Source organism: Thunnus maccoyii, chromosome 18, assembly GCF_910596095.1.
Source record: "Thunnus maccoyii chromosome 18, fThuMac1.1, whole genome shotgun sequence".
Classification (NCBI taxonomy): Eukaryota; Metazoa; Chordata; class Actinopteri; order Scombriformes; family Scombridae; genus Thunnus; species Thunnus maccoyii.
Window position 1 is genome coordinate 26831996 of NC_056550.1, and position 13146 is coordinate 26845141.

The window sequence follows — 13146 nt, forward strand, 5'->3', positions numbered from 1 at the left end:
GCCAGAAAGGGTTGCAGAAATGTTTCATTTTTCTTGTTTCCTATTTCATCAATTGTCTTTTTGACCCAAAATCCTTTCGGATTTAATTCAATTTAATTTATTATTTTTTTAATTGTATTACATGCAAATAATGAGATTTGCTTTTTGCCTGTGATCTATTCATATGAGACAGTGAACCACCAAATGAGGGAGATGAGAGGTGAGAGACAGACTGATCAGTAGATGCTGAGTAAAAGGGAACAGGCAGTTTTACATTATGGAGCTGTAATATCTCTTAACTTTTGGGGTTGTACTAAACAGTCCTTTCATCCCCATGTCTAAACTGTGTGAGTGTCATTATGGTTGTGTATGTAATACTGTAGGTCAACCCTGAGAAGTGCGTGCTTCTCAAAAATATACGGCCCAAATGTTCTTCAAAGGTTTATTTATGATACAGGGCAGGGGTGTAGATGGGCAAAACAAGCACAGGAACATAGGAGGGAACACAGTAAAAAACACAAAAAACAAAACTCTTCACCACAGAATAAACATGAATACAACTCAAATACTCAAGCAAGACTACAATCTCTCATCTGCAACAAACAAAACCAAAAACCCCAAAACACAAAGTACAAAAACACAGAGTCCATGACAGGAAGTCTGTGGGAGGAATGTTTGCAAGTTGGTATCTCAAAAACTAAAAGTGCTAAAGTATTTATATGACATGGACAGGTATCCCATGTGGAAATACTTGACATATTTAAACATGGGGCCAGTAGCGCCACCGTGTGGTCAGTTATTACATGTTTTACATAACTCATGAACTGTGAGGTGTATCAAAACTATATTTGCACAGTGTGTTTCTTGGACATTGCTGATTCAACTGATATAGACAACGTCCATTTGCACTTGGAAATATTCTCCGCCATTTAGGATTTTTTGCTTCTGTTGGCACGTTTAATCTAAACTTCACCAAACTTGGTAAATACTATATTTAGATGAACCCGCGCAAAACTTATGAGTTCATTTCTGGGTGTCACTTACTGTTTGTCTGTAATTGGTTGCCAAACTTTTGAAGGTGTGGATGACGCCCTTAACGGGCCTGAACTCTTCAGCGTTAAATTGGATTTCAACCAAATTTGGGAATGTCGTACATAACGCCCCAGTGCACACAGTGAAGTAACATTATAACATATTTCTGCTATTCTGTTGTCTGTAATAAAACATACTGAATCATGGCACCAATAGCTCCACCCTGTGGTCATGAGTAAAACACCACCATACTACTGATTAACTGCCATATCTCTTAAATGTGATATATCAGGGTAACCAAATTCTGCAAAGTTGTACAGGTGGGGATGCTGAACAAGTGTGTTGTATTTGCAGCAATGCTTTGCAAGTTATTTCAGCTGTCAGCATTCACACGTATTTTCTGCAGGAAATGCATTTCTAGTTATTGTCGTTGTTGTTATCATTATTATGTGTCTCTTCTTGTCCCTTCACTTGGATGTTGTCCTCCACCTAGCCTGCAGCCACTCTCTCTCCTTGTGTGTGTGTGTGTGTGTGTGTGTGTGTGTGTGTGTGTGTGTGTGTGTGTGTGTGTGTGTATGTGTGGCAACCAGCTGACACTCATCATGATTAACTCTGTCATAAATACCCGGTTCAGACTCCACCAGGTCACCAGATAGAGCTCTGTCCATGCACTCAGTCACGTTTCCAGCCTTTTTTGATTCTTGTTACTGTTCCGTCAGTCTTCAGTCTTTGCCTAATACTTATTTCTGTCTCTGTCTCCAGACCTCCTGCCTCGTCTGTGTTTCACATCGGCTCAGCTCACGTGGAAACTTGAAGCCTCCGGTGCACAAACACTGAGAATAGACTTCACAGTGAAGTAAGAGACATCTTGTGTCCAGCAGGAAAACTTTTGAAATGAAGAATATTGGCATAATAACTTGGAGTGATGATGTTGGGAGAAGAAATAATAAAGGCAGAGTGGAAACATTTGTTTTAACTATCGATACCAGGTTCAAACTTAAACTGAGAACCTGTATTACCAGTACAAACATCCCAGATCATTAAACGTGAAGGAGATAAAGGGACGTCATATCACTGTTCATGGGAACATCCTGTTATAAAAGTGCCTCCAGCTATGTTTACTTGGTTTATTTCCTCCTGTAAGTCATGAGAAGATATGTATATGTATATATATATATATATATATATATATATTTGTTATCTGCACACCAAATATACTGTGTGCTGGAAAAATCCACTACAGCCATTTCTGTCTTTAGCCAATGGCTAAAAACTCTGTCAAGCTCGCTATCTACAGAAAAATTAACATTAAATGGAAAATTCAAAGTCTTTGAAAAGATGTCGACACCATCTATTAACTTCCTGAAAAAGAGCCCCATGGCTGCATTCTTCCATATGAGAATCTGATCCATCATAAAGTATAAAGTAAGTAAGTTTGTCCAAAGTTTTATTTCATCTTTTTTTTGGTTTTTTTTTAATTTTATTTTGAAACAGAATAAATAAAATGGTAAAAAAGAAAAATATTCACATTCATATATGCTGGATTTTTTTAATGAGAGAAAAGTAATTTCAAGATTTTATAACAAGGTCATTGATTTTTTTAATTTTTTCTTTTGGTGGAAAAACCATTAATTAAAAAAAAAAAAATATTCCGAGCAAATATTTATTTATGTCTGGAGAGGATCTATGAGTTATTACAATTCATCTGGAGGTGAACATGAATGTCTGTACAGAATCTAATCATCCAGCCAATATCTGTCATTTGGATATTCAATATAGATATTCAAAACCTCAAATATCAGCATCATGTTGACGCTAGAAACAAAGTCAGAGGACCTTTGCATCGGGTGACATGTTCCTTTATTATCAGGAACACACACACTGTCTATTCTGTTTATTTAGATTTTATACATCGTCCTGCTGCTGTAAATACTCACTAGAGCACCGAAATGTGGATTAATACACTTCTGCTGGGTCAGGAGATATTCTCTGGCCCTGTTAAATAATACGAGAGTTGAGACCAAGTCTTAACATTTTGAAACATTTATATATACAGTATATATATGTGTGTATAACATTTGTTTAATTCTTAGAATAAAAGGAAAAGAAAATGTCATTCTTCTTCTTGTGTTTTAGTTGGTGTAATGGTGAGAATTTTCCACAGGATGTCAGTAAAAGCTCATTTATGGAGTTTCTGTTTGTGTGTTCAGAATATACTGTGTGTGTGTGTGTGTGTGTGTGTGTGTGTGTGTGTGTGTGTGTGTGCAGGTGCTACAGTATCACTAGAAGGTAAAGACTGTATCCACATATAAAACATGAAGTGAGTAAAACTGAATTTAAAGTGTTAACCCTCCACTCCTGTCGCTGTCGTTATCTGCGACTGACTGTCTTCACCCAAATAATTCACCATAACGACGGTGTGTGTTACTTCATCCCTCCAGTCTCTTCTCTCAGGAGTGGAAACAGATCGCTGTAATATCTGTCCGCCAGCTGTTGCTCTCTCAGTTTGCTGCGTCTGTATGATAGATGAGGCTCAGAGGGAGTATTACGGTCAGCGGGAAACTGATGTCTCCCTGATATTTAATTGACATTTCATCCAGAGCCTCGGGAGACTTTACAGTCTGATACGGAGCTGATGGAATTAAAGTTCAGCCCGCACGACGTTAGCAACGTGTTGCTTAAAGTTGCAGCATGTATCAAAGGGAAGACGACCGCACACTGAGCTCCAGTGATTTTATGATAGAAACCAGTGTTTCAGTCAGATACAGCTTCATAGTTCCACACATCACACACCTGCTACTAATCCATAATCAGCAAGTTACAAAGGTACACCTGAGTTCAACACAATCAATATGTGGGTAGAGCTGCAACAGTTAGTCGATTAGTCGATTGATAGATGATTAACTGGCTCAAAACTATTTAGATAATCGAATTATTGTCAATTTTAATGCAGAAATTCCAAACATTAGTTGGTTTCAGCTTCTAAAATGTGGTAATTTTATGCTTTTCTTTGTTAAATGTGATAGTAAATTGAATATATTTGGATTTTGGACTGTGGATCAAAACAACCTTTCACTCTGGGAGATTATAACAGGCATTCTTCACAATTTTCTGACATTTTACAGTAAAATGATGAATAGAGAAAATAATCGGTGGAGCTCTATATGTGGGTAAAACTATCAGGGAACTGAAAACACATATAGTAGAGCATCAGGTCATTGTACAGGTGAGATGTTACTTCCTGCTTCAATATTTCAGCCGGTTGCACCTCCGCCGGTGCCCTCAGGTCAGCTGCTGCAGCTGCCTTTACAGGTGTGTTGATCCCCAAAGATCCTCCGAAGCCCCAGCCGGTAGCTTTCTCTGCCTCCTCTCTGAGCTCCTTCCATAAGTTTAATCACGTCAGCACTTTGGAGCAGCTGAACTTCTGCTTTGCTGACGAAGCCCCGGCATCCAACCTCTACAGGGTAGATCCTGGCCTTCCAGCCGCGTCTTGGCACTCCGCTGCCAGCTCTGCGTACTTCCCAGGGGAGATGGTAAGCTCTAATCATGAGGACCCTTTTTCTCCACTGCAGACCACGTTAAGATGTCTGGCTGCGGTGTGGTTGTTACGATCTCTCTCTCTCCAGAAGACCAACTGTCCTTCTGAGGTCCACCAACATCTGCTGCTCTTTATCAGGTCTGAACATGGCGTCTCTGTTTTGTGCAGGTGTTTGCTGCATGTTGTCTGGCTTAATCATAGTAACATCAGATGTAGAAATATGAATTCTTACCCCATTTCATCCGTTACATAGACGTTCAAAGTCACTTTGACAGGAATCATTCTGGATCCACCACCTCAACACCTTATGGGCTCAACACCAGATTAGATCATGTTGTAAACTTAATATATCTATTGATTAATCTATTTCTGTATTATGATGTTCTTTTGGACTGATCTTCACAACAATGGTTAATCAGAATTCTCTCTATGTAAAAGCCTCTTTACATTGTGTGATTTTGGGCCCAAACTGTGACCAGAACCTAATTTTCAGTGGTAATTCATCAGACAACTCTTGCTGAAAGGTCAATCAATCAATCAATCAATTTTTATTTATATAGCGCCAAATCACAACAAAAGTCATCTCAGGGCACTTTTCACACAGAGCAGGTCTAGACTGTACCGTAATTTACAGAGACCCAACAATTCCCCCATGAGCAGCACTTGGCGACAGCGGTAAGGAAAAACTCCCCTTTAACGGGTAGAAACCTCAAGCAGAACCCGGCTCTTGGTGGGCGGCCATCTGCTTGCAGGAAGTCCAGCAGTATCTCTTCTTCTGTGTTGACCTTGCTCTTGAAAAGGAGCATTCAGTTTGAAAACATACATTTTTACATTTTGTAAACAAATGTTGAACTCCCTGTTTTTTAGTAAAAAGTGTCTGATGGATCATTGACGTTATCTGTTGCTCTTGTGACGACACATGCACACTGATATGTTCAGTATGAGATGTGGATACATTTGCTGTTAAATTCTAACTTGATTTCACAAATATCATCACTTTCTCTAACACATTTATCACAATTAATACTCACCAGTGCAAACTAGAATGACTAGGTGTGTTTCCATCCACCTGTTTTTATTTGCATTTGCAAAAAACCTGAGTGGGAATGCAGAAAATCCCCCCAAAAATATCACAAAAAAGTATTTATGTCTGGCTGAGGTCTAATAGGTGGCATATCAATACAAGCAAAATGTAACAAAGTGCAATGGAAACGTGGCAACTGTAACGCTCCTCAAATTAATATATGAAACAAACAGAAATGTCATATTTCCATCATGTTTTCCATCGTTTGAGCTTTGACTGTCACTCTTTTAATGACATCATCTTCTCTAATGATTTAATGGCACCGACTGGAAAAAATAGCACCAAATTCATCCTGGTGAAACAAAAACAACAATGGATGGAAACATGAATTAATTCAAAGTTTCTTTTGCAGATTTTCTGGAAATTCTGTTAAAATTTGTCCTAAATTCAGACGGAAACCTCGCTATAGTGGACAGAGGTGATGATGGATCAAGAGGTTTGTCAAAGTATTCTTGACCTGCATTATTTAAATCTGAGGAGTGAGTTCATCAATGCAGTTATACCATCTGTTTCTGACACATCGACTCTCCGAAGACGTGCGGAGAATCTTAAAGACCAGTCAGGAAAACAACAACAACCTGTTGATCACAACACTTCATTCCCAAACCGTCACCACAACAATGGAGCTGTAATTAAAATGGATGGCTTGTGCTCTGTGTGTGTGTGTGTGTGTGTGTGTGTGTGTGTGTGTGTGCGTGTGTGTGCTGGTCTAACAGTGCCAGGTATTACTCATTATATCATGGCAGGGCAGCAGCTCTGCCAGCGTCTACAGCAAAAACAGCAAATATAATGTTATTTATTTTGCCCCTTTTAAGGAAAGTTTGGCAACACACACACACACACACACTGATCAGTTACTCAGATGGCCCTCACAATCAGCTGGGTTTGTTTTATTAAAGACCATCAGGCATTCAGAACAAACGCACAACACACACGTTTGTAGTTCTATATTTGTGAGGACTTTTATTCACATGATGTATTTTCTTACCCTTTCAATTAGTTCAAATCTTAAAGGACGAGTTCACAATTTTTCCAAGTCTGTCCTAAAACAACCTTCATAATGCTCTTACAATGGAAGTGATGGCAAAATCCACAATCCTTAAAAGTTTATCTGAAGCTAATATGAAGCTTCAGCGTCCAAATGAGTCAAATCAAGTAGATATCTTTCAACGTTACAGTCTTTTTAGTGCCAAAGTCTCTCTTTTTGTTACTATACTTCCACAGCTCAACAGGGAAACACTGTCCGAGGAAACACAAAGAGGGAATTTGATGCTAAAAAGACTGTAAATGTGTCAGATATCCACTTGATATGACTAACTCAGACTGCTGAAGCTGAATATAAGCTTCACATCTACTTCTAAGCAGATTTTTGTACAGAAGGAGGGCTGTGGACTTTGTCCTCCATCACTTGCACTGTAAGTGCGTTATGAAGGGATCTTCTAATGGTCAGTATGATGATGATGGCAAACATCAAAGGCAAGTTTATTTTATAGCAACAAGGCAATTCAGAGAGCTTTACATAACAGATTAAAAGCATTGAGAAACACACTATAAAAAGACATTTAAATACAATTAACAAGTCATGAAAGAGCCAAGAGGATAGAGAACAAGAACAAACTAAAAACAGAATAAGACAGGTATAAAATAAAAGAATAAAAGTTAAGAGTGCAGTGTAAGAAATGAATAATTATTTGATTTAAAAATAGGCAGCTGGAAACAGGAAAGTCTTCAGTGCAGCATAAAAACTGAACGCTGCCTCTGGGAACAGAATCTATTATAAGTCTAAAAAATCTTATTAATGGAGCAATAATTTCCAAAATGACCACGAGCGCACTTATTAGAGGGCCTGAATTTAGAGATTGAGATCATAATGACATGCTGAAAAAAATGACTGACTTGTATTCCTAGAGGGAAGTTTTGAGTGTGAGCTGGCGGCCGTCGGCGGCACTTTTAAAACACTTCAACCTCGAGACGTGAGAGCTGCTGATTGAATTTTATGGACCAAACAACAACAACTTGATAAATCAAGAAAAGAAAGAAAATATCACTCAATGAGGAAGCAAAACAGACCAAGCAATAGTTTCATTATAATCATCAGTTGCAGCCTATTTGAATACAGACTTTATGTGTTTTCTTTTCATCTAAATATAAAACAATTCTCTCGCTCTTTTCTTGACCATTCATGCTCATCTCTGGGTAAATAATACAGCACTTAAAGCATCAAAGGGCCGTTCCCTGATGCAACCTCCCAGTAATAAGAAGCCAGTAACCCTCAGAGCTCTGTAGGGTCCAGGCTGGTTGTAAAGGAGCCACTGTGAGTCATCCTTCGGGTCATGAGACAGATGTTTGTTTGATGTATTTTAATAAAAAAAAACTAAAAAACACACTTATCCGCTAGATGAGCTGTGTGTGTGTTATCTATCCAGTATCACCTGCATGCACCGCTCCACAATGAATTATTTGCTCAGGTGGAAGACGCACAGAGAGAGAGGATATTTATGGATCTGTCTCCAGCATCTGTGACAACCTGTTGTGTAATACAAGAGCAAAGACACATGGAAAAAAAAAAAAAACTAACACACACTTACTGCAAATAAACCGTGGCGAGACACAAATCACAGTGACACAGAAGCTTTTCCCAGAGGCACGTCCCTGAGCTTGAGTTTAAAGGGAGGTGATATACGACTGTCTCCTCTCCAATAAAAGCTATGTACCCAGCGGGATGTTTTACAGTTGATAAGTACCAGAGGCAGTCTTGTAAAAAGTTCCCCACTTTTAATGAACAAGCGTCGTGGCTGCACTCTGACTTTGAGACATCCTTGATTCCTCGCAAACGTCTCAAAGCTCTGCTAAACCGCCTCGCTGCTCTCTTTTCTCTCCGGGATGTTTGATCGGTAGCCTGTACCTGCAGCACGGAGACGTTCGGCCCACTAAAACATTTTACTGCCAGTTAAAGATACATCTCTGATATTTTTTTTCCTTGGATTGTTTCTTGGCTGCAGCTACGAGAAACCGTCTGAACAAATCATCGTTAACACGAGATCTAAATGTTTAACAAGGCATTCACTTAGCTTCAACATATTTATTGACCTTGTGTGTTTCAGCAGAGAGGAAGTACTCACACTCCTGCGCCGGAGGTGTGGATACGTCTCGTTGAGCACATCGACATTTTCTTGTTGTGATCAGCTTGTATCTACATTTTAGCAAATATCTGACCAGTTTTATAAAATAATGTCCAGTGTGAAGGACTGAAAGAGCTGAAAGAACACAAGACTTTCTACTATGACAGTTAGTTACTGTTATAATAGTGATGCTGGACGGTCAGAATGTGTTAATAACAATATATCAAAACAAAATGCGTGTTAATATAATATTTTTTCATCCAAACCTCATGAGTTTTTTTATTGTATCACAAGCTAATTATTCCAACTTATAGTTGGGTGAAAAGATGTTTTAATTTATGTTGATAAATCAGATAAATGATCAATAAAGTAGGCAAAGCTACTTTATTAATATAAAGCACATTTCATACTCAGGCCTTCAAAGTGCTTTACAGAAAATAAAAGAATATTATAGCAATAACACTTAAAAATTATTACATAAAAACACCAATGCAAGGGTTAAAAAACAACTATTACAACATGTCAAATTAAAATAAAGTAAAAAACATGTGACACTGAATATTAAAACTATGTAAACAAACATGTAAAAGCGATGTAGGAATCAAAACAAATGTAATAAAGTAATAAAACCATCTGGTTTACTGATCGTTTGTTTAAACAATGGTAACAACTTATTATATATATGAAGTAACCTGCAACATGGCCTCCTCAAACACGTGGATGTGTGTTTCCAGCAGGCTGTGTGAACCCGTCAGCCACCATCTGACCTTATGTGACCCCTTTGTTCACTTGTTCTATTTCTTGTTTTTGTCTTTTCTCTTAACTTCCTGTTGCTGTTACTTGCTACAGTAAAATACAAGAAAAGGTCTCAGTCCTGATCGGTTCACACTAGGGGTGTACCCGAATACAAATACATTATTCAGCAAAGCACAAACAATGTGTTTTTTATGAATATTTGTTTCATACAAATATTTTAAAAAATGTTTGTTAGTTAGAGGGACCTCCTTCATAAGGTAGTTTATTTATGAACACTTATTGTAGGACTTTAATTTTCTAAAATTAAAAGCGTAATAAAAACAAAAACAGGATTTTTAAGCCTCTTTCCAATTTTATTCAAATACAAATACAAATAATTTTGCTACCTCAACAAATACAGATACAAATACAAATACTGCACATCTCTAGTTCACACAGCCAACGATACATTTCAAGTTGGGAACACATGTCCTCATGTTTGAGGAGGTCATGTGATCTATATAACTACATCCACCACAAATATAAGATTAAAAAGACAATCTTCAGCACAAAGTTACGTTTGCTGTCATGTGTTTTGGAGCATGTTAGAAAACTTAAACTTACACTTTGTTATAAACACATAATAAAACACAAATGCCAACACATTGTGAGCAGCCGCCATGACTACTATAACAGTGATATGAGCAGCTGATCTCGGTGTTGTGAAGCAGAAACGATATATATAGAGCTCGATGTTTGTCAGACTGCTGTAGAATAAAGTCTCTCCTGTTCTTTCAGCTCTGCCGGTCCTCTGCGCTGGACATTATTTTATAAAAACTGGTCAGATATTTGATAAAATGTAAGTGCAAAGTGATCACAAACAGCAGATGTCAATGTACACAACAAGACATCCAAACATCCAGCGTAGACAGCAAGTAGAAAGGAAAAATCACTTCCTTGTTGCTGAAACACATTAGATCAATAATAACCGTAAGAGACAATGTAATTCCCATCACTGAAAAAGTAATCACATGACTGCCCAACGTTGTTAATAATACACTTAATACTCATTGCTGTGTGTTGTTTTGTTCAACTGTTACTGAACTCATAACTGATTTTTCTTCAATTAAAATGTTGTTAAATTGAGTTTTATGCTGGACTGAACTGAGCCGAGCTTGAAGTCGTCATCTATGTTTTTAGTTTGTGAGTTTTTGTGAAAGCTGAGATCACACAACAACAACAACAACAACAACATCTCCCAGTGACTATAACCATGTTCATTCAGTTTAAAACATGCCAGATACATAAAACATCACTATTAATGAGAATACATGCTGTTATGTATCGATCACCATCTCAAAGCGTGGAGAAGAGGTGAGTCCGGGGTGAATGATGGGTAGTTGAGTTCATGAGAATAACAGGTATTGATTGCTGCGATGCCCCATTGGAAATGAATTGTATGATTATAAACGCCTGCTTGTTTTTGATGCAAACTTCTTCTTCTTCTACACGACCAATTTATTTGTATTACAGACACCAGATTCTCTGCAAACAATGACCGGTGATGGATATCCAACCTCTCCGAGCTCTTGTGGTGTCATTATACAGAAGGTCATACAGTGAGCTTGTTTACACTGACTGAAAAATGCGGGTCTACCTTGAGATGAGGCATTACTATCATCAAGCCCCATTAAGCCTTGCAGGAGCAGAAATACGCATCTAATGTGTTCTCCAAGGACTGAGACTGTGCTGTAGCTCATTTACTGCCAAACAAGAAGTTCATGTCATCATTTGAAGGCTGTACAAGTACATCATGTATCAACTGTGGAGGTGCAATTAAATTTTGACCCGCATCTCATTAAAAATGTCTTTTTTTTCTTTTCTTTTCTTTTTTTTACATAATATTGATCTTATGCAGTTTGTTTCATTTCCTGTTTTTCTGTCTTGACTTTTGGTTGTTATTACTGGTTATAAATACAGGTCACAAGTCTCGGTTCTGAGATACAGCGTGAGGTGAATCTGAGTTAAAAGAGTCATAACTCGGTCAAATTTTAACACACATACATCACATATATTAGTATCGTTCAGCATGTCTTACACTTCCCAAGGATATCATTATCTCTGATGTGCATCTTGTATAAACCTCCATAATTCTGCTAAGAAATCATAGGAAAATAATGCTTCAGAATGCCTGAGAATCATCACATTTTTAATTTTTCTTCAGTATCAAAGTGATTCAGTGATAGTTGTCTGTACGTCCATTGCTACACTGCAAACAGGAAGTGCTAATAGCTAATTCTGCATACTTTTAATGGTGCCAGTTTGCAAAAATGTGAAAAAACAAAACAGCTAAAAAACAGGCCTGAAAAGAAAACAGCAGTAACTTCCTCTAGCTGACATTACAACAGCTTTTATGAGGTCTTGCTGTCCTGATGCTTTTACTTTTTTTTGTCATCATATTGGTTCCCAAATGGGTGGATATGTTGTTGTTTGCATGTTTTTATTTATCAGATGCATGATGAAGGACAAGCAGCTCTTCCTGCTGAAAACACTCAGGGATCCACTTTAAAATACAAGGACGTCGCTCCGAATGGGATTTAAATGAGACGAGGAACAGCGAGTTCACTGGAAAACAGTCATTGCAGCTGTAATTATTACTCAGGATGGGAGGAAAAATAACTCACACATGTTCTCTGGACTAGATTAAAATCACTGACCCAGGCAGGTACTATTAAAATCACCACAACTCTCCTAAATTCAGTCCAAATGGGTTGAATTTTTGATGTACAGTACCAGTCAAAAGTTTGGACACACTTTGAAATAGTAGTGTAAGACTTTACGAAGTGGAGATTAACATGTCATAAAATTAAAACCAGTTGCACAACACAAACTAGTTTTTACATAGAGATGAGTTCTTACTAAACATTTACAGCTACTAACTGCAGGAGGAACTGTCGCGTTAGCTAGCTGAGTGAACTGACAAAGCTAATGTTAGCATGCTAATATGTGAGCTGTTTAGATTGTAAAGAGCTGATATGGACTATAGTTGAGATATATGACCTGACACTTTACATTTCACAGAGAAAAAACACAATATACTGTACTGCAAAATTACTTTATGTCAACCACGTTTGATGACCAAATCTGTTAGCTTAGCATAATCAGATATTTCCCTCTCACTGTAAACTGCATGAATACTACTAATTCTAAAACACACATATTTCTCCATCTATGTAGATAGAAATAAAACAAAGTCTTTCTTACATTCACAAAGAATTGACAGTTAATTTATTTTATCTTTTGCTCCCTAAAACTGTTATTTTTGGAAGATATGATGCAGCGCGTGATGTTAACAGTTTCTTAGCAAACAATTTACACATTACCAAAGCATTTCACTAGTCGCTAATAAATCCAATCACTAGTATGAAACTAGTTAGTAGTCACTAAGAACTTGGGAAAGACTTTACGATCAGCTGGTAATGCACAGTAAGCGAAGTGTAAAGCCCACTGCTCCATTAAATTTAACAATATGTTAATGGAGGTCTTCCTCCAACAGCAGGAAACAGTTGAAGACTTTATTCGCCTCGTCGTCAGTTATTTTAAATGTAAATTAACTTATCAAACAGACTTTTCACAATTCACTCAGTTCTTCTGAT

General features: G+C 37.7%; 1 long non-coding RNA gene across 2 annotated transcripts; it reads left to right on the top strand.

The window, feature by feature from the left end:
* Positions 1-4550: 4550 nt before the first annotated feature.
* Positions 4551-11105, top strand: LOC121884571. Of its 2 annotated transcripts, none has more exons than XR_006092372.1 (3): positions 4551-4687; positions 5986-6069; positions 11031-11105. It is a non-coding gene; the product is annotated as an uncharacterized LOC121884571 (long non-coding RNA). The 2 variants fall into 2 exon arrangements; XR_006092371.1 differs by having other exon boundaries at positions 11024-11101.
* The last annotated feature ends 2041 nt before the right edge of the window (positions 11106-13146 follow it).